Source organism: Saccopteryx bilineata, chromosome 5, assembly GCF_036850765.1.
Source record: "Saccopteryx bilineata isolate mSacBil1 chromosome 5, mSacBil1_pri_phased_curated, whole genome shotgun sequence".
Taxonomy (NCBI): domain Eukaryota; kingdom Metazoa; phylum Chordata; class Mammalia; order Chiroptera; family Emballonuridae; genus Saccopteryx; species Saccopteryx bilineata.
Window position 1 is genome coordinate 244,692,986 of NC_089494.1, and position 27,029 is coordinate 244,720,014.

General features: G+C 36.8%; 1 protein-coding gene and 1 non-coding gene across 9 annotated transcripts in view; one reads left to right on the forward strand and one right to left on the reverse strand.

Moving 5' to 3' along the window:
* The window catches only part of PCDH7 (protocadherin 7), a 421,790-nt gene that overhangs the window by 367,451 nt on the left and 27,310 nt on the right, over positions 1 to 27,029 (reverse strand). The window lies entirely within an intron of this gene.
* On the forward strand, positions 21,308 to 21,444 carry LOC136307057 (U4 spliceosomal RNA). Its single transcript, XR_010725754.1, has one exon. It is a non-coding gene; the product is annotated as a U4 spliceosomal RNA (small nuclear RNA).

The window sequence follows — 27,029 nt, forward strand, 5'->3', positions numbered from 1 at the left end:
ACTGAGTGTTTAGGAGACAACTCAGGCTACCTGAATATGGTCTCTAGGAAGTAGATATTGCCTTTCTTTTTCTTTTTAGATATTAACTTTAACTCCACTAAACAAAGAAGTAACTCAGGAACTGAGAAAGTAATTTGCTCCAAATCACAGTTCTAAAAAACGGTAACTTTAGGTTTTTAAGCCCAGGAAGTCTCACCCCAGTGCCTATTCTTAGTTAGACTATACTCCATTGCTTCTTCAATTAGTGATCAAGTTGTTATTCCTTCCCCCCCCCCCCAAAGTTAGAAGTGGGGAGGCAGTCAGACACATTCCCGCATGCACCCGACCAGGATTCACCTGGCATGCCCATGGGGGGGGGGGGTGATGCTCTGCCCATCTGGGCCATTGCTCCATTATGGCTGGAGCCATTCTAACACCTGAGGCAGAGGCCATGGAGCTGTCCTTAGTGCCCAGGGCCAACTTTGCTCCAATGGAGCCTTGGCTGCGGGAGGAGAAGAGAGGAGAAAGAGAGAGAGAGAGAGGAGAGAAGGAAGGGTAGAGAAGCAGATGGACACTTCTCCTGTGTACCCTGACTGGGAATCAAACCCAGGACTTCCACATACCAGGCCGTCGCTCTACTGCTGAACCAACCAGCCAGTGCCAAGTTGTTATTCTTAAAAGCAGGTTTTGTCAAATTTACTATACCTTTTCAAATATACCCAACATTTTTCAGGTAAAGAATATTATCATATTTTTATATCTCCATAAAACTTTTAGCATCTAATTTTAGATTTCTCCAATCTCTCTCTTCCTTACACACACACACACACACACACACACACACACCCCAAAATAATAATTACATCATTACATTTCTGAAGAGCATCTGCTATGAGTACAGAATGATCTGCTCAGATAGTGTTAAGCCATTAGGTTTCCCTCTCTTCTTAAAAGCACCACTACGTTCTGGTAAAATCCCATGACCTCCAAAAGTGCCAAACTAACTTAAGCAAAAAAATAAAATAAAATAAAAAAAAAAAAAGATGATCTTCCCAACCCAAAATATATACATTCTTTAAAGATAATTTTTTATTGCTTGTCTCTGAAAAAACACTCTTACGAAGGAGTGCTACCTTAGTCAGTGCACATGCATATTTTGAACAGATATACTTGATTGATTCCATTTGTTTTAAGCCAATAAGTGAAAGAGAATCTTTGACAAAACTGTCATCTTTACAACACGGTGATATTTCATTTTCCCCTTCTGCACTATTGAGATTGCCTGGAACTGAAATGCTTCCAGCGGGTCCTGTGTCCAATTTTTCAAAGCTGTCACTTCCTAGCAAATCTGCTTAAGCAAAATACTTATGTTGTTAGAAAACAGAACAAACATACATTATAAAATACATTCTATTCTTCTCTGCAGGTCAAAGTCTTATTAAAGAATAGGAACTTGGAAGAACATGTGGAAATAAATTAAAAGATGACTATGATGGATTGGTTTAAGTCAATGAATCTGGTGAACCTCTGACTAGTTTCCAAAGATACACTCGGACTTAGCTCAGTAGAGTTTTCCACACAATAATCATATGATCAAAATGTTATTTTCAATCTGTTCGCTTAAGGTCATTTCATTGAAGATGAACAAATCCAAACTAAAATGCAACACTGAAAGATGACCACAGTTATTCTTCTTCGGTTCATGTGTGGGGCAGCTATTAGAATGCACTTGTCAACATTTTACAGTCTCAGAGGATAACAAAAAAATCACCAAGTGTTACCCTTGTAGACCTCTGGCCTTTCATAACTGTGGCATCATAACTCATATCCGATAGTGCTTGCCCAAGTATAAGCCCAGTGGAAACAAAATGCAGAATGATAATTACAAGAATAGTGTGAAAAATAATAAAACTTCAGTTATTACCAAGCAACCTCCAAAATGTTGAGAAGAAATGTTTTTAAAAGGCTCAGTCATATTTACTTAAAATGTTACTCAATATTCTTAGCACAGGTTATACTTTCTGGGATTGTAGTTATATATTTATCACACGTGTAACTTTTTTCTTGTGTGCATGATTACACATGTCTAGCTAAAATTAGTCTTTCCAAGTTGATGCAGTAAAAATTACCTAAGACTTACCATTTCTTCCATTATTTTAAAAAGCTAGTCATGTCTCAGCAAAAGTCAAGACTGCTTATGGTGTACAATCTGAAACCCAATTCTCTCTCGAAACTTTAACACTAGATCTGTCACCCTTTAACACCACAAAATCAATATCTTGGAATGTCATGGTTCTCTGATGGCCCACAAAGTCAAGGCATGATCAATTTCAACTTCCTTACTGGACAGAAATAGACTTAAACAAATAAAACAGATTTCATTTAAGTTAAGTTCAGTAAAACAAAGAAATAAAGGTAGACGGAGTCAAAGTTGTTATAATTCAGGCTAATAAATTTACACTTAAATCTAGATTTATTTTTAAATCCAACTAAATAGTGTACCTAGGCAAAAAAAAATAGTAAGAAGAAATATATATATGCATGTTTCAGAAATTAAAGCAAGCCAAAATTTACTCCGATTCCCAGAATAGTATTCATTAATATGGCTGTGCATGTGTGTATTTCCTTAATTGCATTAGTTAATAAGCAGTAGAAAAAAGATAGTGTCGAGTTTTTTATTGTGTACCACTAGAAAACAGGATAATTTTTGCTCGATTGCTCAGTAAGAGCAGGAATCTTGTCTTTCTTATCATAAACTGTATATCCTGACCATGACCAAGAGCAAACCTTTAATAAATATTTGATTAATGGTAAAAATCAATACCTGCATTCAATATAATCTGGTATATAAGCTTATTGAGAGCAAAAGCTTTCTCTTTCTTGTTCATTATGTCCTTGTTTTCTGTAGTACCTAGCACATAGCAGGCTCTCAAACAACATCTGCTAATTTGAATGACTAGGGAATGCTTCCAATTTTACTAGTTAATTTCTAGCACTCTGTGGAATTGATATTATAGAGGAGTGATTACAAGAGTTTTTTTTTCTGTAATGCACACTTTATATATCAGCAATTTTATTTTGCTCCTAAATGTTGATATATATAAACACTAAAACTTACTATTTAGTAATGCTTGGAAAAAGCCAGGCCTGAGAGTCAGGAGACATAAAGTGTGATTGAGGTTCACTAACTTACTATGGAACTTTGCCTCTTCAGACCTCTCTAGTTTCATCTCTAAGATGTAAAGGAGGAATAAGAGAGAACAAAAATGATTCTTAGTTACCCTCTTGGGAATATGTAGGTATACACTCTCTTGGGTATATGTGAAGATATGGATTCAAAAGAAATCAATAAGAGGAACTCTACAGGTCAGAGAAAGGTTGGGAAGTAACTTTATTAAGAGAGTTAAAAGAAACTGGAGTCATTCACTTGAACAAAGAAAATGCTGAAAACGTCTAAGTGAAGCAAACTAGTGTGGAAGGATGCTTAGGCATTTGGTACCAAGAGCCGAGCTTTTACTCCAAGTACCACTAATGGAAATAGTATGTTGGTTCACTCCTTTGTCTTCCTACACTATCAAAACTAAAATTAAAAATATATATATATCCTTCCTATACTATCAAAACTAATATATATATATATATATATATATATATATATATATATATATATATATATATTCCATCCAGCATTCTTCTAGGGGTAGTCATGTGACAAAACTCTGGCCAATAAGGGATAGAAAAAAAGTTCTTGCAGAGAAAATCCCTCCCAGGATAGAAAAGGAATGGAATCAAGGGAAGTATTTTCTTCTTCTCTTTGTCTTTCTTCCTTCTCTCTGCCTGAAACAGAAACAAGTTGGCAGAGGAGACACCCACTCGGGACCCTGAGGAGGGAAACCGAAAACTGAGTGTTGTGGAGCAGGAGGTAGGCATTCCATGGTTCCTCAGCGACACTTGTTACAAGGGCAAAGTAAGCCCCTCATTTAAGGAAATTAATTTATTACTTGCAGCCAAATCTATCTTAAGTGATATATTTGCTAAGAGATAACCAGAGAGAAGGGTTAGCAGGGGGAAAAAAGATAAGAAAAGAAAATCACAATTGAAAGGGTTCTTTGATACTATTATTAGATATCAAACACAAGGCTGTTAGTGTCTTAGTATGATTAACTACCACGTCTCACAAAATTTTACATCACTGGCACCCTGCAGGAATGAGGCATCTTTTAAGTGGGAAAAGCTCTGGACCAAGACTCAGAAGATATGGATTTTAATTCGGGGTTTATCACATAATAACTCACTTAACTTAGAGCATGAGTTCCTTTATTAACAACAGAATGCATGCAAACACTTTTTAAGTGTTCAGTGCTTTACCAACAGCTATGTCCATGGGGTGATGCAAGTACATCATTGGGCGCAGGTCCTGACAAACTGTGTTTATTCATTATTGTCACTGTTATTATTAGCTGGCAGTGGTTGTCCATACCTCATTCTCTAGAATGTCTTGCCACAGAGCTAATCCCTCAGCAGTGTTTTTCTGCCTCATGATGCTGGGACATAGCTGATCAAAAGGATCAACTCTTAACCCAGACAGAGCTGGAATTTCTCTCTGGGACTTGAAATTGATACCAGAAGAACCAGTATTGCAAACAGAAAAAGAGGAAAAGATCGTCACCAGTGTGAAAAGGACAAAGTGGATGCACAGAGACTAGAGGTGGAGAGAGAGAAAGAAGGTGCTGGTGGTATGGTACTTCCAACCCCTCCAATCCATTTCTAATGATTGGGCTCCATGTATTTCCGATTTTAGCATAATATATCTTGAGCTATTTTCTCTCTTACTGGCAATTAAAGAGTGCTAACAGAGTAAATCCATTGTTTGGGTTTCAGTGTTGAAACATATTACCAAGTTATTTATAGAAAATCTGAATCTATGACAGTTGTAGAAGAAAAGGCCACACATTATTCCCTTCAGTTTGCATAATTTTATGTTCATGCTATGATTTCATGATAACATTTCATACAAAATTTTATGAAAGAAAATGGCATATGCAATTTAAAACAAAACAATTTTCTATTTATTTATGATTCCTAATGGCTGCAATCATTAAAAAAAAATAGAAGATTAGATAAAATCTTGAAGTTACAAAATACTTTGTTGGAAATTGTAATCTGTCTTCTTGCAAATAGAATCATATTTATATATACAAGCTTCCGCTCTTCTCTTCTGTGACTAGCAAACAGCCTGAGTAGGGAAATGCAGATTTCAGGTGCCGGGAAAACGGAACTGATCAAATTCTACATCCTCCCTGACTATTTAATGAAAGTTAGGACTCTCTGAGGACCTCATGGCACCCAGATCCTAGAATCAGAGTGTGAGTATTCTGAAGGTCAGACAGCCAAATCGCTAAATGCTTTTGGATTGAGTCCCAGAAAGCAAGGGCTTATGTATACGGTCTTGTTATATATTTTTTGTCAACAATGAAGAAAGACTCCTGGGTTTCCTTATAATCGTAGTTTAACAATAGTCTTTTTTTCAGAACTAAGACTGTTCAAGTACAGTCAGTATCATGTTATGAGGGCAAAATTATGAATCTGTTCAGATTAAGAAGGGCAGAATTAGGTAAAGGAACTGTTGAAGAATATTGCTGTTTGATGACAACAAACGGATCAAATAACATATGTTTCCTGTTGAAGACATGCAGATAACGTATTTTGTCAATGAAATATTATAGCTTCCAATGGACACACATTTTATGACATGAACATATTAGAAAAGAGAAGACCCATATTTAGTGTGTTTACACTTGAAATTGTCACAGCTCAGATCTAAGCCACCTGCTCACTTGTGGGATTCAGTGGAAAACAAGTAGTATAAAGTAAGCCTATAAGCTTACATCTTGTATAGTGTCTATAATAATAAATCTTGAAGTATATACTGGTTGTTTTATAAAAACAAACTATATCTTTTCTCTTCAGAATCTGATTCATTGTATAATTTCAGCAGTAACCAATGAAATCTTGTACTAAGTATGAAATAAAACTTTTCAATTATCTTTTTTTTTTTCCAATGAGGAAGCTGCATTTCATGACAGGCTTGTCATTTATAATTATCTGAAGCACAAATTATAAGTTTAATTTTACCACTATTACAGTGGTGGCATTAGCATAATGTGGACACTCTCTTTCCGTGGCGGGACTGAATCCATACAGAGAAAGGAAAGTATACGTTACCACTGAGCGCTCTGTTCCCACCTGGGTTTCATATTTCTCTTTCCATTTACTTCACCCCAAACAGTTTCTATAACAAACACTTTGGGTAATGGAGCGATGACACTTAATTGTATTTCTTCTTATTAAAAAGCAGGAAGTCTTAAACAAATTTCAAACCACAATCTCACAACTGTGGAAATCAGCCAAAGTACATGAAAGCAATGAAGATTTATGTCTTGAAAGGAAAGAAAACCTGATGGACTATTTCAAGCAGGCCCAACCGGAACCTGGTGCATTAGCAGTATCTGTGGGATCTACTTTTAGAGCAGACATTCCTTATTTGAAAACAGAGCCTGAAATGATGTTAATCTGTGAGTGGAAGGAGCTGTTCGTGGTCCTCTAATCAGCACACGGTGTACTTGAATCATCTGCCCTTTCATTTCTCATCTCAGATACCCACCGAACCTGTTCCAGTGGTCATTAGGAGTATACCACTCTTAATAAATTCAATGGGTGTTTTGCAAGTACAAAGCCAGCAGGATCGGACACTCCAGACTAAATTTTAGCTGCATAATCAAGAATGTAGCTGAAAATGCTAATTAACGGTACAAAGCCCAAATAATCAAACTTCAGCTATAGAAAAGCCCTTTATGGACTAAAAAATCACCCCTGTAATCTATCCCTGACTTTGCAGGATGGCGCACCAGAATACTAACTAACAAAGCCATATAAATTAATTCCTGCTGAAAAGGAAAAGCTGAATGAGAAAGCAGCCTCTTGGTTAAAAAGAATTATGTAAGATAAAAATGAAGTGGGGAAATAATGCCACTATATATTTAAATAATCTTATTCTGTTGTTATTCAATCTTTAAAGAAAACAAAACCTACAATATGGTAGATCACAATGGATTAAGATCCTCAAAATGGGATCTTAATATAAAAGAACAAGATATAAAAGAACTCTAATAAGCATGACAGTGTATCTTGAAACAGAACATCTGAAAGTTAAGAATTAAGTAATGATAATAAAGGCCAGGAAAGGGGAAAAAAAAGCACCCATGAAGAATTTTACATTTCTTAAAGCTTATCAGACAAATATATGCATGCCAGGCAAGCAGTGAGAAAAAGGCAGGCAAGAATATCAACACAGATGGGAAGGAGATAGATGACTCGCAGGAAACCATGCGGACTGACAGCACAGCGGTGTCTCCACACCTGATCTGGCAGCAGAGCCCACTGGGCTGTGCGGCAGCCAAGTCGGCGGGGTCCCTGGGCACATGTGGCTCTGCACTAGAAGCTGTGTGCAGGAAGTCCTGGTGCCGCCAAGCCTGCCACTCTGCAAGCGGGGGGCTCCAAAAAATATGCGACAATCAAAACTCACCACTGGACTCACTGATACTTAACTAGGTGCAAAGTGTACATCCGTTAAGGGGAAACATCAGGGGAGAAAAATGTCTGCCAATAATTGCTATGGAAACATTTATTTGCCCCCAATCCATGTTGCTCGCTAGATTCAATTATTTTAAATAATGCATGGAAGTAGAAACAAAACCATTGTTAATCAATATTAGATGGATTTGGTTGAAAAATCTGCCTTTTTTTTTTAAAGCTCCCTGAAGTTGTCATCACCTCCTAAACCTAATTTGTTCCCCAAACACGATTGAAGAAATTCAGTTTAAAATGCTTTATTTCAATTTGTTTTTACAGTAAGCATCATCCATCACCTCTTTGTTTTTATTTTTTGTGTTAATAAACACAAGTCCCTCTAAGACAGGTTTCTAGTTGGTCTTTAAAAGACCTGGGAAAGGACAGAATAATGAAATTGAGTATCAAGTCATACAAAAGATGAAAATGTATGTGTATGTGTGTGTATGTATATGTATATAAATATATATATAAATATATATATATATATATATATATATATATATATATATCTGCAACTGGTTAAAAAATTTACTGACATCATAAATAGCGAAACAGTGATTGGAAGAAACTTTTTCTCTTTCTTGGAAACTTCCTACTCTGAAGCTTTCACTCAGTTACCACATACACTGAGCCCAGTTTCCTGCTTTAGCAGGACTGAACTGCAGGGAGCTAATCTGTGACTCAGGCTGACTCAGGTCTTCCTGTTCAGACCTCCTTTGCAAATGGGCTTCCCTCCCGGGGAAGCTGAAAACTAACCAAATGTTTCACCTAACCTTGTCTTGGTGACATAATCTTATCCACTTCTAAAAGTTCAGACATTTCCAGTCGAGCAAATAAAAGTTACAGCTGCACACATGGTACTTGTAATTAGCCAGTTAATTTAGGAAATGTCTATTCAATCGTGGAATTAAATAATAAATTCAGAGATCGAATAAGACGCAATTGCTAGAGCTTTAAAAGCTCATCAATTAATTGAGGCATGGTATTATGGCAGCCACATATTTATATGTACTGAGGATATTTTATCTAAAAATTGATTTAAACTATTTTTTATTGTTCCGTCTAGTTTTCTGATTTCGGAGTATCCTATTGCTAAGGTACAATGATAATTAAAAGATTACTAAACAGCCTTCTCCCATGAAGCAGAAGTGGGTATCATTTCCAGCTGATCAAACTCTAACATGGGACAATGAGAGGAGAGCTCCCCAAATTGGAAATGTGCTAGCTGCTTTCATGGTTTTGTAGCAACAGGGCTTGAAGTTTCCTTTCTGTTGATGTTTATTGCAGTAGAGGGACAATAAGAAGATTTTTTTTTTGAGAAGTTTAATTCTCTCAAGTGTCAGGTTCCATGTCCTAAGATGCAAAATAAATACCAAATTCTGCCTTACTAGTAAGATCTGGTTGTGCTGTTTAATCTTAAATTCTAAAAGCCCTTTTCACTAAGTACCTCTGGGAGACTGAGGGTTTCCTGATTGCTGGCAGAGCTGCTAAAGATTCAAGGCCCCAGTGAAAGGGAGATTTCTATCAGTCTGAGTTTTTATGAACAAACAGGCACAGGTCTTGTTACTATCTCTTCCCCTTTTAAAAATGTACCTTGGACTTCTGCTGGCTTAAGGTCTCAAATTGGCCGGAATATCTAATAGACACTTCCCGGTGCTGTGAAGTTGCCCGTTCAGTGTTTTCTCAGAGGCAAGCTTACCACTTGATAAATCATTAGCATCACTTCCTGCAGCATTGAAGCTTTCCCTAGGGGTTCCTACTAACGAAGGGCTAATCACCCACGTTCTTATTTAGCTCTTGTGTTTCCGATTAGATCACAGTTGAAAGTGGATGACTGCAGACTGCTATCTCTTACCTGACAACATTGTGAACAAACACCCCACATTCAGAAAATATATTTTATCTTCCCTTTTAACAAATCCATACCTTGCTATTGTACCATTAAATGTAAAACCATGCTGGGTTTAGCTGTTCAGAGAAAAGCTACTACAAATATAATAAGGTTTCAGTGGCCACATGCTATCACTATGGGAATTCATACCGGCTAAATTATTTACAGCCCACTACTAGTTTTAAACTTGATGTGGTACTACAAAAATGCACCAAATGTAGGTTTATGCCAATAACGATATATTATAGGTCAAACTGACTCAACGCTAAAAAATAATTTAACTGAACATTTGAGATTATTAAACATGTATTCATATTTCTTTCCCATTTGTAAATTCATCTTTTGAAATCTTTTTGATAATAGCACATTTTATGCACCTATTTGTAATTGAAATAAAATTGCATTAATTTCCAACTATTGTAATTTGAAGAGAGTGTGATAAAAATGGCAATAATTATAAGACAAATAAATATGACATAATATTCCAGAAAAATCTTTTCTTTGGTAATTTTTTATCAAAAGTATTATTAATACAGAAGAGATTTTCATCTTGCTTTTTCTTATATAAATGGGCCATTGTTTTACACTTTGCATACATCCTCTATGTTTGAGATTTTATATAGTACAGAACTTTTATAAATAATGTATTATTATATAATATTTGTAAATATATTGGTACCTCAGTTACGTGGAAATGTACTTCCTCTCTATACATTAACGCAGTTATTATAAAAATTAAAATTTCAAGTTAAGTATTGTTGTCATTTAGCAAATCACAGTCTTGTTAAATCAAATCGCTTTGTAAGTGAAAAAAACCAACAAGCAAAATTAGTAACCAAAGCCTGAATTTCAGTTGCCTATTTTACAATTGTATAGAAACATTCTCTCAAATTTCTAAGAGTTGTAATACTAGATCTAACTTATAACACAGTAACATTTTACAATTAAAGGGGCCTTTTCATGAGAATCAGTTTCTCTTTATTCCAAACGTAAATGGAAAGATCCCCCTGGTACCAAGTCCCCAGCCACTCATTCCTGTGACGTCTTTTGCGAGCCCACAGGTGTCTCTTAACTGGCGTCATTTGGCTCCCTTCTCTGTCTCAAGAGAGTTTGGCTCCTCCCAATTCCTCCCAATTATAAATATGCAGTTTAGATAATTAAGCCTCCTTTTTGAGTGACGCATTGTCTTAATAGGATGAACTGCCTTCTAGTAAACCATTAACAGCAGGTGGGAGAAGCAGTCTTAATTAATCCACTTGAATATCGGAAGTCATTATTGACTCAAAGCCTTTGAGTCCATCTTCAACTCTTCCAACTATTAAAACACCCCACTCTCTACTCACCTCTATACCTCACACCCACAGGTGCACACAGTAAAGGGTTTAAAAATTACGTAGAATTTGCAAATAAAATACATGTGCATACATGCACATTTAAACTTAACTTTCCCCTTTGGCATCTTAGACATTTTAATTAGATCTTTAGATTCGACAGTTGTTAAATCTAGAAAATGCGGTTGTGAAAATAAAAATTGATTCCCTTGGTCCACGGAGTATCTGTACACTTTAATGTCTCAACTGAAAGTACAACAGAAACCTGTGAAAGTGCAAAATAAAAGAATCAGAACGATGAATGGGAAGGTCAAAAGTCACCTGATATCACCAGAAGTTATCAGGGCCTAAAGATATGTTCCAGATATAAACAAAACAAAATAGCCAAACAAAAAAAAAATGCGAAAAGAAAAATACAGCATGTTAATAATGATAGAGAAGTCACACTGAAAACAATTTATAGCTTCTATTACAGATTAGAAGGATATATGATCATTGTCTATTTAAAGCCACCAGAGGATTTTTGCTCTTAGATTTGAGGTGGCAAAATAGGGCTAGATATCAAGGTAGAAGGATTTTTCAAGTTGGTTATCCAATACTGTGACTTTATCATTTCAGGCAGTTTTCAGGGACAACATGCAGGAAACGAGACACTTTAATACACAGATGCCACTTTTCTTTCCTTACTTGGACTCAGTTACCTGAATGCATTCTACATGCTTACAGACCTACTCCTCTTTCCCTTACACGCTCTCTTTTAAACTACAAAAGAAATTCTCCAAGCAGATCATATATATGCAAAAATACTGATAAAAGACCAAGCATTCAAACAGGTCAACTGTATGCATTTAAGTAGAATTAGGAATGTGCTCTTCCCTTACCATAAAGGTTTGTGGAACCGCAGGCCAGTGTTTTAAGGTTAACACATTTCATTCTCACTCTTTCTTTCTTTCAATGTCATATACAGATTTAGCAGTGACATTTACTTTAATATCTTTGAGAACTTTGTAGTCATAGATTGATTGGGCATTGTTGCAGAGATAAACATGTTAGGTTAAAAATGTCATCTGCCGTCCATGAAATATGTGTAACTTTACGGATTCAGGTAAAGATTCTCGCTTAGAAACATACATTTTTCTTACATCTAAGTATTACTTACTGCTGTTACCAGAATATATATATATTACTAGCACCTATTTATTTGGATTCTGTTTGGTTGCTTTAACCAAGTTAAGAGTGGAAAATAGGCATCACTGGTACAATCATGGATTAAATAAGAAAAAGACAGCGCTGGGTGAGGACTTTGACAGAGGTGAATTCTATGAGGTTTCCCAAGTACATCTGGTAGCACCTTTGTGTAGTTATTTAGTATTCTTTTTGCTTGTTTCTGTTTCCTTTTTGTTCCAAATAGTAAAGGTTACACAGTGAGTTAATGTTCAAAAATGTGTAAATTTGTGAAAATGCAAGTAAAGCAAGAAGAAACTCAAATACCAAATGACTAGGATGTGAGTAGCATAATCTTCCCTTTTCCCTTTCCAAATAGCAGCTTATGATATTGAGACCCTATTTCATCATTAATGAAAAGGGATTTGAGAAATACTGGGATCAAAAACAAAACTGATACTGAAATCCCAGGCTAACAGAGCACTCTGGGATTATATTTCCTGCTTCTGACTAGACAGCTATATCCATGAGATAACAGCTGTACTTGATGTAATACTGAAATTTACTGACTTGGTAATGAATGTCACCTAACATTAAGAGAAGTTTTCTAAGCCTTCATGTTCATCTTTTATACAGGCAGCTGATTTTATATGAACAATTTAAGAGAGCCATTGATAATCAAAATAATTTACAGTGAGTTGTCTACATATGAGTGAGCAACATGGTGAATTATCCAGAAAAAAAATTTTAACTCCAGTTTGACTTTCCTTGTAAAGTACATTTCCAAGAAATCTTACTCATTGACAAGTCATTGTATGTTCAGGATTAGAAAATAAAGATTTAACAATAACACTGTATACCCATTTTAGGCCAAATATAATTTATTTAAATTGCTGTTTGCCATTTATCTAGGCTTTTCTCCGTTAAGGTAAGTAATCAAGTTTGAAACCTGATTGTATGGAGATTTGTTCTAATGACAGATAAATACAGATCCAGTAAATTGATTCTGCTATTAATGACTGAGAGAAATAACATGTTTGTTTGATTTTGTGTTTACTTTAATTTCACACTTTACAACTGGCTATACATTTTCAAAGCTCTCTCTGCCTTCATCTGAAAATCTAATGCAATCTAGTCCAACACAGTAATAATAGAAGACTAATGTTTTCCATTTAACATAATATTTTCTTTGGTCTTTGAAAGTCCTCGAGGGGTAAACTATTTTAATTTAATAGCTGCAATGATCTTCAAATTGAAGCTATATTAAAAGCAAATGGAATTCTTTTTCTTTAATCACCAAGTTAGAGCTAAAATAAATGAAGACATTCATATCATGAGCTCAGGAAGCAAGAGAAGGGAAGAGTAAATAACTTTTGACCAAAAAAAAACTTCTTTGAATATATGATGTTATGCTAAGAGTCTTGCCCTTGAAAAGCTGAGCTCTTGCAATTATATTACACATTGGCCCAGTTTACTCATTCACTCATTCAAGTACATATATTTAAGATAACAAATAATCATGAGTACATGGCCTTTATGTATTATTGGTTATAATGTTCCCTATTTTCTCAGAGAAAAATATCCACTAATTTTATATTAAGCCATATAAAATTGCTTTAAAAAACACTCATGTAAAGATTTTATGGTTTCATAATACATAATTGTCCTTTTCTTCTCTCTTCTCTTCTCTTTTTCTTTTCTTTTTTTTTCATTGAATACATGGTTTTTAAGTCCAGTCATTTCAAGTACCCCATACCAAAAATGCCTATTCCAATTCTGAGAGGTTAATTCTGGGTGGCATAAAGGATTGATACCTAAATATGATATAGTATCCTTTGAACATTTATGTCTAAGATTTTTCACGTTAGAAAGAAATTGTATTTTATTTAATTGTGCAAGGAATAAGTATAGTGTAAAAAAAGAACTAAATGTTTATCTCTAGCATTAGTTAAATAAATTGTGTTTGTGTGTTTATATAGATATACTATATCTATATTCTATATAAATATACTATGTGTATATAGTATATATACTATATAGTTTAAGTAATTTTTGAAAGATTTTGTTTATTTATTTTGAAGAGAATAGAGAGAAGAGAGAGAGAAAGAGAGAGAAAGAGAGAGAGAGAGAGAGAGAGAGAGAGAGAAGAGGGGAGGAGCAGGAAGCATCAACTCTCATATGTGCTTTGACCAAGCAAGCCCAGGGTTTAGAACTGGTGACCACAGCATTCCAGGTCTATGCTTTATCCACTGCATCACCACAGGTAGGGTGTATTTAATGTATTTATTTGTAGTTCAATAAAATAACTAAGATAAAGAAAACTATTTATAATTTTTTTCATCTTCACATAAAGAAACCTCTGATATAAGAACAAGCTCCATTTTTTATTCTTCCTAGATGACAGGAACTTTATCTCTGCAGAATATAGATTAGTATAAACTTGGCTGTTTAATTGGATTTCTTTTGTCTTTCAAAGAACCTTTACTTTCAGAATTTCTTAAAAGCTGACCCAACCAATTCTAGGAAACTCTAAATCCCCTGTTTTACCATAAAAGTGTATGACCCCAAAATAATTATAAATTTGCAACACAGAATCAGACCAGAGAATAAACAGAATGATTTCTGTACCTATCCATAACCAAGAATGCTGAAATCCTTGATATGATCATCTCAAAAGCTTCTCCCAGGGAAATAAAACAAGAAAGCAGCACAGAAAAAAAAGTTATCTATCTGAATGTGTCAGAGCTTCTTAGAAACACACCTATTTAATTAGAATAGCTAACTTCCTTCTTATATAGCACATTCTCTTTGCCAAACAGCATATGAAAGGGAAACAACCAATCCACACTTGTTTAGTCAGCCAGTGCAATGACATTCGCTCCCAGCCCTTTTTCCTATCTTCCTGTCCGCTGATGCAGACAGGTGCATTTTTCCTGTCTTCCCTTTACTGTTCACACAACTGTCATGTTTTGATCTTTGTGAATACTCGCTGCCGCAGACACATGTGCAGAAAAATGAACCGTAGTATTAAAAGCCTTCCGTGCAATTTCCAAAGCTAATGTCACAAATTTACCAGAGGTACCTGTTCATAATGGCACTGTAAGATAAATGTTGTAAATTTTATAAAGTATTACCCTTGTCTGCTGGCCTCCTAATGGCTTCCTATATCAGAGTAAAAGCCCTGTACAACCAAGCTTCTGGTCATCTCTGAAGTTCTCTAATACTTCCCTCTCCCTACTCCCCGTTTCCCACCAGTCTGGTCTCTGCTACTATTTCAACCTCAATTATCCTATGACAATTCCTTCCCTTACTTTAGATCTTCTCTCTGCCTGGAAAAGGAGAAGATCTCTCCCTCCCTTCTCTACTTTTGGTGTTTCTCAAATATCACCTCTTTTTCAAGTCCTTCATTGACAATGATACTTGAAATTGTAGCACTCATTGCCTCCTGGTATTTCTCATCTATTGTTTCTGCATCATTTTCTCTTCTTTCCTGCATTTTTTTCCATAACACTTGCCACTATTTAGTTTTATGCTTTACTCATTTGTATCTGATTAATGAACTGCATTCCTATAGCAGCATATGAGTTCCATGTGGTAGCAGTGATGTTCATCAGTGCTGTTCTTTGCATATCCCAGTGCCTTGAACACTGCCTGGCACGGAGCATGTTAAATACATGTTCCATGAAAGTCTGTTGTTTACATTCATTCATTTGATAACTCAAACCATTCTACAAGTTTTGATCGAGTGCTTACTATGTACAGGACATTGGGTATTCAATGAGATAATCCTTTTTTTTCTGGGGTCACATGATTGCAGGCATAAGCATGTAAAAAAGTAATTGCAATGCAAGTGATTAGTGTATGTTGAATAAAGACCAAAAGAAGAAGAAAAACTCATTTATCTTGGTAGACAGGGAAAACAATGCATCAAAGGGACATTTGAGTTGAGTCCCTGAGTCATAAAATATAAGTGTTTCTGAGAAATGAGAAAAAAAATCACAGGACATTTCAGACAGAGGAAAAAGAATGTACAATGACATGTAGCTGATAAAAGGAAAGTTCCACTGAGCAAATAGTTTAGTGTGGCTACAGCAGAGAGTACTTGGAAACTAAATCTAGAAACACAGGTGGATGAATTCATTTACTCTGAATATTTTTGCTGGGCTCATCAGCCTTTATCCTATGGGATGCTACGTATAAGAGCAGCCTGGGTGATCTAGAAAGGAAGGTTTACTTTTTTGTAGTAAAGAGTGGGAAAGGAAGATGTCTGTGGATAGAAGCCAAAAAAACAAAAGGAAAAGGAGCACAGGTGATATTCTGGCAAACAGGAGATAACGAGCTCAATTTAGCACATAAGCATTGCATTGAGACTTGAGAGACAGGGAAGTACAGGAGCTCACCGGCATTTGGAACAGCTCTTCTGGTAAGTGGTGACTACTAAAATAAGGCATGAAATGATCCATGGGAGCTTTGGGGATACACCACCAAAATGGTGAAAAAGATGGGGAAATGTTCAGAGACAAAGGGGTATATTCAGTATATAGAGACAGCCATTACTGCCAGTTCTGCAGGTGGAGCTTTGTAAGTGTCAGGTCCAGCCACGCTGAAAGCTCCAAACCTCTCAGTCAGAGGAGACAGCAAGAATAGCTGTAGAAGCCGGTTAAGGCATGAACCAGAAAGTAGGGAGCTGATAGCTGAAAGGGAGATGAAGAAAGACATAGAGTGAGTTAAAGCCTCCATTTTCTTAATGGAGGGCTATGAAAAAGTTGGAACTTTTTAAGATGTTGGATATCTGGTTATATTTATAAGTAGAAGAAAAAGAACAAAGAAGAGAGCCTGAATATAAGACAGATAGAGAATGAGCCATGATTTAATATTAAAGAAGAAATATAGGGGTAGCATTCTTGCTGATGGAAATAGGGCTCTTCCACTGAGTCAAGGGAAAAGCATTTCAGTGTCCCCCACAGGGGAGGCCAAGGTGTAGTGGTAAAAATTACTGCAGTAGAAATAAAAGATGCCCCCAGTTTCCCGGTGTCTTATCTCCATCCATCCCACTGCAGAAAAAGTCTAGCCTTGTCTTCATCCAACACAGAAGCATCAGGATCCAGAAATTTTGTGCCATTCGTCTGGCATTGGCAGGGCATTGTCCAGTTCAGTCCATGTCAAAACTTAGTCCAGTGGCTAGCTTGGTCTCTGTTCCTGGCCACTGTCTGGCGGGCAACGTACCCAGGGCCATGCTTGGGCCTGTGGGGCTGCTAGGCCCCCATGCTGCTATGGGAGAGGGCGTGCGAACAAATGGATATGCAAACAATTAGCAAATGGATGCTTGCTGCCAAAATGGGCCTTTGTTGGGCTTTGATTACATTACTGTGGGCTTGGGAAAAACCGAACACACTCAAACTCATCTCTTTCCCAATCATTTGTGGGCTTGTGCTAGGCCCTCCCTCTTAAACAATCTGATCCTTTTCCCAGGTGAGACTCCTCCCCCTTGTGTGTGCCATCTCTGGTCCTACTGCGCATGTCCCAAAGTTCTCTTATGTCACCCATTTAAATGTGTGTGGATAAAATAACTTAGGAGAGCAAAATTGTTTCTGAGGGCTCAGAGCTAGAGGTCTTCCCTTCTTTTCCATGAGGAGCAGTGAGGAGGAAGCAGGAAAGTGAGACAGCTTTCAGGGTCGAAGAAGAGCTTTCATGAGCAAACTTCTCTAGATATAAAACATCACTGAGACAATGAAAATTATGTCATCACCTCTGGCCACCACCAACAGATGGGAAGAGCAGTGACAAAATTTTTAAAAATAAATATTACTTAATATATATGAATATTTATACATATATCAATATATAAGCATATATATATTTCTATATGACAAAGTGGAGAGGATCTTCAATTTAAAATAGTTGGCTTGTTTACATTTCTAAGATCAAACACATTGGAACTTTATTTTCCAATTACCAGCACCGAAGAACACAAATGCTGTGAAATACTAGATGAGACAGGTGACTAATCTTTAAAACAGAGAGAAGAAACTGTGAAGTCACAGAGGTCTGAGATCCAGCTCAGATCTACTCCTTATTAACTATACCATTTTGGGTAAGCTATTAAACCTTAAGCCTCAGCTTTCTCACCTGAGAAAGTTGGCATAAAAATAATACCCATCAGTACCATAAGAATGAAATTACCTGCTCAGCCTAAACACCACCAGGCACAGTGTCTGGTCCTTAACACATTCTCTGTCAATATGGATTTCCTTAAATTCTGTTATAAATAAAATTGCTGCAGCCATCTGGACACCACCAAAAAATTATGGCTCATCAGAAATATTGACCATCCATCTACTTGTTAAATCATGAAATTAGATAATGTACAAAAAGTTCATTTAGTTTCTTAAGGGTTGACTTAAAATATTTAAATACCAAATCAGAAATAAAGTAGTGAAATCTTTTTAAAGGGTATTTGTATGTCATATGAAAAATGATGAATCCCTTTTAAATGTCTTACATACTTTCCTGAATAGTATTAAATTGTGACCTTCATAGTCTTTACAGAAATAAAAGTACCTTGAGCTTGACAAGATTTATTGTTCCTAACTAATATCTCCTGCACTGGGTGTGAATTTCATTGCCATTAACACCTTACAATTTAGGATCTTTAATTCATAACTTTTGTAAGCACGAAACACCCTAGACCCTAAACAATCTAAAATAAATCAATATAGCATGTTTTCTGCAGAAGAAAGGGAAAATAATAAAGTGATACATTTCTGCTCACATCACTGGAGCTGCTAAGTATGACAACTTCCTTCCTTTTAGCTTGATAAATGACTCAGGGAATGCTCTGCTGCTTGCCAGATAGAGACCTAAGCATATTTCAGGACATGTTCTAATGAGTCATGCATGGGAGTGGCTAATAGTAATCCCTTCTCCTCCTTCTCCCTCCCTCCACAGAATAACTACCCAGTGTTTGCAGCAAATCTCAGTGGCTCCAAGTAGGTAAGAAAGGGCTAAATGCTTTGAGAAGATCTAACTTGAACACGAACTGCTCAACCTGACTCCAATGTAACATACCTGTATATAGAGATTCAATGTCTCCTGTAAAAATGTAGCAAACAGTGCTGTTAGGTTTGGCAGTTTCTATTAGTAGCACTGTTAGATACAAATAAAGATATCACCAGTATATGTCATAATAGTCAAAAAGAATTCAGACCTTATTTCAAATTACAGATATAATGTTTATCTTTTCCAACACAATTCTTTCTTTATACCTGCAATGAAATAAAAAAAGGTCTGACACTACTACTTCATTGTGGGGGATGTTGGGCAGATAAAATGTATTATGCTCACTTTGTTAAAGATGGCGTTGCCCACATGGAAGCCTGTCGCCCAGGTGATATGAGTGTGTGTTGGGGCGGGCTGTGGGCAGGCAGGATCATTGTAGCCTGGGGCTTGGTTTTAGGACAAAGCCTTTCCCACCCTTTTTGATGTAGGGTGGTGCACTCTCAGGAGGAATTCCATTATGCCTCAGATAAGTGACTTTGTATCAGAGACTTCCTTATTTGTATATTGGATTAAAGGTTTTGATTTCTGCACTATAAAATGGGGGCAGACTGCGAGCTTGCTCTCTGAGATTAGCATTAGAGGAAAGAGCGGAGAGGAGAGCATAGAGAGGCCCCGTGAAGGAGGCAAGGAGAAGCAGCCAAGATGGTGGAGTGCTGAGTGAGGAGCCAGTTTGTGCAGGGAGAAGGAAGGAGATGGGAAACAGAGGTGAATAAGGCTGGTGAGCTATAAAACTTTGATTCTAGGAAACTCGGATAAGTCAGTAGCTTTGTGACCACTGCATGTGAGTGGGTTTTTGAGCCCAGTGTGGGTTTTTACTTGCCTGCCGGGTGCAAGCTAGGATTAAAGATGATGGCCCACCAGTTTTTGGCTCCATTGTTTCTTTACCGACTGTCCAAATCCAATGTGAACCTGGATGTGAATGGCCACAATAGTGGCTCCTGGCCTTACAGGGATTACGTGGAAGAGGGTACATCACATAAGTAATCATTTTGATGCCTTCATTCCAAATTAGAACGTAAGCACATGAGAACAGGAACATATCCCCAAAGACTGTAGGTGTTTAAGAAATATTTGCTGAAGGATAGAAGAATCAATTTGTTCTCTACAGAACCTAAAAGACTGATCGCTATGGAAGCCCAGCTCACACTCAAACTGAGACCCCTGTGCCCAAAATCCGTAGGCCACATGGCACATAAAACCTTGCATGGTGTTGTGCAGCTAGCCTCCCCTGTCTTCAGGACCTGGCTGACCAAATGCCTCAACTTTCCCTACCATGTACCTTCACACAGCAACTTAGCAACATGTCTGGTTCATGTAAAAATATACATCCTATAGGATTCTTGCCAATTCTGCCATGTTACTACTCGGAAAAATACACTGTTCACATATCACAGACACTGAGGAACTTTCATTTTGTTTCCTTATCAATAAAAGAGACAATGGGAAAGGTTATCTCTCTCTCTCTTTACAGTGAGAGACAGCTGAAGGGAAATGAGATGAGTGCACGCAATAAAAAGAATCTGTAGGGTAGACTTCAGAGAAACACTCTGACCTCGTCTTTTATAGCGTCCATAATTGTTTACAATGACTTAAAGTGTCGCCTAGGCAAGATGCTGACATTTATGGTATTTTATCTTCTGCACCAGCCAGCTGAGAACTCTTCCACTTTCATTAACATAGTTAAGGCAGAGATTCCTGGAATCTACATCCTTCTTATTCCTTTCACAGCTTCCCAAAATCCATGACACCGAGTTCAAATGCTCCCATTCTGAGGCTTAATATTTTTAATTGGTTTACTGGAACATGTCATTTATTTACCCCTTGAAAAATGAGTTACCATCTACTTAAAGAGCAACAGTGTATGTGGGGCAAACACTTTTATTTCCAAAATTTGTCCCATTTGTTTCCAAGCAGTTTTTTCACCCCACAACAAGACCCTGAAAGGTAAGAGGAAGACAAGAGACTGGTTGTGTTAACAACTGGATCACAGTTCAGTCACCAGCTTCAATAGCCACCAAGAATCACCAACATTCTACCCTTCACCGAAAGGCAGTGACACAGGAAGGTATGAAAAGTGTCAGCAGCAAAAGAAGGGTGTACATCTAAAATTTACTTGTATTTTTAACATTCTTCACATTCACATCAATAGGTAGCTTTCAACATCTATTTTGAGAAATGGAAGTATTGGGGCTAACTACTCAATTATAGTTCAATTTTTGTTTAAGCTTCAAGTTCAAAACTAAGACTAAGAAGCTTTGCGCAGTGGCAGTATCTATCGTAGCCAATGAGGTTTATCCGAGGTGCGATTATTGCTAATTGAAAACAAAACTAAGACTACGAGCAGGTAGTTGCTGCTACCCCCTCACTCTTGGCATCTGTCTCTTGGTTTGCAGGTGTGTTGGAGAAATTGGTGGTCCTCCTATATCAGGCCAGGAAAGCCAACCAGTACAAAAAAAAAGTAGCTGGTGAAGAGTAGAAGAGGAGAAAGTACCTAGACAAACTTTTTTCTCAAAGACAATCACTTCAATTTCATCTCTAGTATGAATTAGAGAACAAAACATATTCTACCTTCAAAAACCTTATGGCCCCAGGTTTCATATTTGAAAATAAGAAAAAAAATCACATTTTTAAAATGGAAGTGGGTAGAAAGGAAATTACCTGGCAAAAATATTTCTCTTCATTTTAGTCTCCAAATATCCATTAGGACAAATGAGAGCTATACAAGTAAATATCCCGTGGGGAGCGGGGGAATGTATAGTACTACAAAAACGTTTTACTGAACAGAAACTCCTTCAAAGTCTAATTGTCATGGTGAAGGTTAGGTCAATTCAAAAATATTATTATTAAACACCTACACAGCATAGTGCTTAGTTCTGAGGGGACACATTGATTCAAACATTTTGCAGAGACCAAGCAAAATATTGACGTATTCATATTCAAATAATGTCCAATATAGGACTATCCACATAATATAAAACTTGAGTTTCAGTTATATAGTTAGACAGCTTTCTTTAAATCTGTCCCCCTGCTATGACTATTTCACAACTTTCTAAAAGATGATAATATAGAAAATATTTCCCAGTATGTGTGTGAGTTTTTAAAGAATGTTTATAGGTCAGACACAGATGAGGGACTCTCATCCTCAAAATATTTCTGATATATTTGACTCCCGAGCACTCTAATCAGAATAGCCAAACAAAGGACATTCATTAAATATGATCACTTATGAATATCAAAATTCCTCAATAAAATCTTCACTCAGTGGATCTCATTCAGAAATAATTGAATCAGCACAGCATTCATTTTAAGAAACGATTTAAAAATGTTTTAATGTAAAGACAAAATTATGAATGGCTCATACCACACAATGGTATAGAAGTTGGAAATTTTTAAAAAGTTAAATCACTTTGCCCTAGCATTACCTATACATCCAATGATTCTCTATTACTTTGATGTTATAGTTCTAATATCTTAAGATGTCACACCAAATCCTTAGAAATGAAAACTCTGCCCTTATTTTATTATTCACTGTTCCCACGGCATCTCTAAGGACACCTCTAAGTCTTGCACCAACTCTTCCTGCTTCCCCATCCAGAAAGTACCTTCTTGTCCAGGAAGACTGTCAAGGTCACCTATTCGGCAAGGTCTTTCTACGTCCCAGATAAAATGAGTGTCTCTCTTCCATACTAACTTGCACATAAACATGCCAAGTGTCTCAGTGCTTGGCTTTTATGGCCATCTCTCCTACTATACCCAAAGTTATTTCCAAAAAGGGAACCATTTTATATCATTTTTTTGTATCTTCTGTACTTGGAACAGTACCTGTCATGCAACACACTCTTAGTAACTTAGTAAATTAATAAATGAACACACATAGATAAAAGCATGTAGTACAAAGAGAGAAAAGCAGATGCTTATCATGGTTTAATGTGGTGTGCAAGTACAAAATATCTCTGAAGAAAAATTAATTCGGATGTATTTCTGACTTTTCTTCTCTTTAAACTAATACTCGGGGTTGACTTTTCCTTTTGTATAAAAACGAGCAGATTCACAGACATTATTTCCACGTGGACTCGTGGAGTTGAATACTAATTTGAACAGTGACTTATGGTTGAGTTTGAATATTTTCTATTCTTCACCACCTCCCAACACCGGCACGCACACACCTGCTCTGTCCACTGTCATCCTTACCTATCATGACCATGTTCTACACCAAGGGCTTGACCAATATAGATTACATTTCTATAGATTTCTGTCTCTCTGGCTTAAAGCTCAGTTTGTCCAATGGGAATTCCTGGCCCAGACTAAAAATAAAGAGAAGAAAAAGGTCAGAGTATTTATTCCCTGACTCCTAGCTTACAGACTCACTTTGGGCAGCCCTTTCCAATGCTTCCCATTTTTTATTCTATTAACTTCTCTCTCTCTCTCTTTCTCTCTCTCTCTCTCTCTGCTGTCTGTACCCTAAGACAGGAACAGAGTGGCTGTTACTCATCATAGGGCAAAGCCTCTGTACCTTGACATTATTGACATTTTGGCACCATATTTCTATATGTCAGGAGCTGCCCTGTGCTCTTTAGGAAGTTTTACTGCATCTTGGCATTTACCCAATAGATATAAATGAACTTTGCATAACAACTGATAATTTATAGATTAATTTCCCCTATTTAATCTTAATTAAACTCTATAATTCTATACATCGATTTTATCAGAATATTTATTTTAACAGATGAAAAAATAAAATCCATAAATATAGTAGCTAATAAATCTGAATTTAAAAATCTTACAGAGCAATAGGGTTATTTATGTACAGAAGTTTTTATATCCAAGCCATAATCTAATTTCATACTGGTCTTGTAAACATTTATTGAAAATGGGAAGTTTACTCTCTTATTTTACTATTTTTCTAACTGCCAATGTTTCAACATCAGCATTACTGAGTTTCATATAAAATAAAAAAAGTTAAAATGGAGTTCTCGGGACATTACAGTCAGGCATACTTTTGTCTATTTTTATTTTATTTTATTTTATTTTATTTTATTTTATTTTATTTTATTTTATTTACATGGGGATACAGGGTACTTTCTGAGAAATGTGTCATTAGGGGATTCCAATGTACAAACATCAGAGTGTGCTTCCACAAACTCAGATGGTTTAACCTCCTACACACCTACGGTATATGGTATAGCCGTTTGCTCCTACCCACCTATACAGCATATTACTGTAATACATACTGTAGGCAATTGTAAAACAATGATAAGTATTAGTGAATCAAAACATACAGTCTGACCAGGCGGTGGCGCTGTGGATAGAGCATCGAACTGGGATGCGAGGACCCAGGTTCGAGACCCCGAGGTCGCCAGCTTGAGCGCAGGCTCATCTGGTTTGAGCAAAGCTCACCAGCTTGGACCCAAGGTCGCTGGCTTGAGCAAGGGGTTACTCGGTCTGCTGAAGGCCCGCGGTCAAGGCACAGATGAGAAAGCAATAAATGAACAACTAAGGTGTTGCAGTGAAAAACTGATGATTGATGCTTCTCATCTCTCTCTGTTCCTGTCTGTCTGTCCCTATCTATCCCTGTCTCTGACTCACTCTCTGTCTCTGTAAATAAAATAAAATAAAATAATAAAATAAAATAAAATAATAGACAAAAGTAAAGCAGGAACAAAGTATCGAAGTAAGAAGCGGCACACCTGTCCAAGGAACTGATGTCAACGGGGCTGCAGGGTGGGAGTGGCTCGGTGGGCAGTGGGTGAGTGTGAAGGCCGAGGACACTGCTCTCCACTGCTGTGGACTTTACAAACACTGTGCACTCACTCCCCTACAGTTATAGAAAGCAGTTTTCTTTCTTCAATAATAAATTAACCTTAGTTTACTGTAATTTTTACTTTACAAACATTTACTCTTTCAACTTTTAATCTTCTGTAATAACACTTTTTATAGCACACACATATTGTACAGAGGCACAAAAATATTTATTCATTTTTATAATCTTGATTTTATAAGCTTCTTTTTTCCTATTTTTAAAACATGTCTTATTATTTCTACTTTTTAAACTTTTTTGTTAAAAAACTAAAACACAAACACACACATTAGCTTAGGCCCCTGGTCGGCAAACAATGGCTCCCAAGCCACATGCGGCTCTTTGGCCCCTTGAGTGCGGCTCTTCCACAAAATACCACGTGCAGGCGCTACTTCAATAAGGAATGGACCTACCTATATAGTTTAAGTTTAAAAAATTTGGATCTCAAAAGAAATTTCAATCGTTGTACTGTTGATATTTGGCTCTGTTGACTCATGAGTTTGCCGACCACTGGCTAGGCCCACACAGGGTAGGATCATCAATACTATTGGTTTCTGCCTCCACATCTTGTCCCACTAAAAGGTCTTGGAGCAATAACATGCAAGAAGCTGTCATCTCTATGGTAACAATGCCTTCTTCTCAAATACTCTCCAAGGACCTGAGGTCCCACTTAAAGAGGCGTCAGTAGTTTCAGACATCTGTCTATCCAAGCCATAATCTAATTTAATGTGGTGTGCAAATACAAAATATTTTTGTATTTGTCTATGGTGATTGTTTTTTTTTTAATTTTTTATCACAGATTTACTTGTAAGTATTCAATACACCATGAACATTACTCTTTATTAATAAAAACTTATCTGTGTTACGGTCCTTGCTTTTTTCACACTTTTAAAGTAGCTTATGGAGTTCTGCAAAAGCTTCTGCCGAACTCTTCTTTATGAAGTTTCTGGGGAGTTCTTCTCTTTCTTCTACAGTTTTCTTTTCTCTGCCCCTTCTTCTTCAGCTACACATTCCAGTTCCAGTTCCAACAATGTTTCATTACTCAGTTCCTCGGAAGCCATTTCTGGGTTCTCAATGTCATCTTCATCCAGATACAAGTTAAAGTTGTTTGTCATCACAGTCACAGCCTTGTTGATTTTTTCAACCTCCTCATCCTTGGCAACTCTTTTGAAGGCATGGACAAGCAGATAAAGTGTCCTCTTCTAAACTCCATTCATTACACTCCTTGGCTATATCTCCCAAAGCCCAGGTGACATTCTTGATGAAATCCTAGATATCGCCATCTTTCCAGAATTGCATCTGTGTCTTCCTCAGTTGCAATAGCAGCCTGAGCAAAGATCCCCTTTGGATTATAGGCCTTAAAAGCTGCTGTATTTCCTAGATCTTTGGCCTCAATCAAAGAAGTGGCGTTTAGAGAGAAAGGCAGCATTTTACCTTCGGGATGAAAATCACCATTAAAAGGTGGATATCCAAAGTATTATCACCAATAAGCAAAAATTTTAAATGTATGTTACTCTCCAAATAGTACTTCTCCATTTTCTTGGCAAAGCAATTTTAGAAGAGAACATTGGAAGAGGAGCTGGGTCATCCATGACTTCTTATTTCTCCTGTGGCACACAGGCATGTGTGCTTAATGATATGTTTGGAGGTCCTGGGGTTCTCACAGTGCCATCATGAAGGATTTCAATTTGTAGCTTGCAAGACTGCCCCCTAAGCAAGACTGTTTTCCTGTCCTTAAAAGCTTTGAACCCTGGCACTGACTTGACTTCCTTAGAAATGAAAGTCCATTTCCAGAATAGGAAAGTTTTGTTCACATTCAATATTTGCTCTGCAAGAAATTTTCTTCCACAATCAGCTCATATGGTTTCCAAAAATTCTTCAGTTTCTTTAGCATCAGCACTCATAGACTCACCACTCACTTTCAGTTACGAAATGAATAATGATTCCTGAGTCATTTAAACCACCTACAGCTAGCAGTCAATTAAACATTGTATTTGAGTCTAGACTTACTTCTTCCATGAATTATGCAAACAAACTGTTGGTGTGGGCTGTAATTGTCATGGTATTGTAAAGGTTGTGCTTCTCCATGTCTGATGTGGGCCATTGTCAAATTTTTGCTAGTCTCTTTGTCTTGAATGATGCAGATGCTTTAAGTGATTCCGTCACTTTGTTCTCG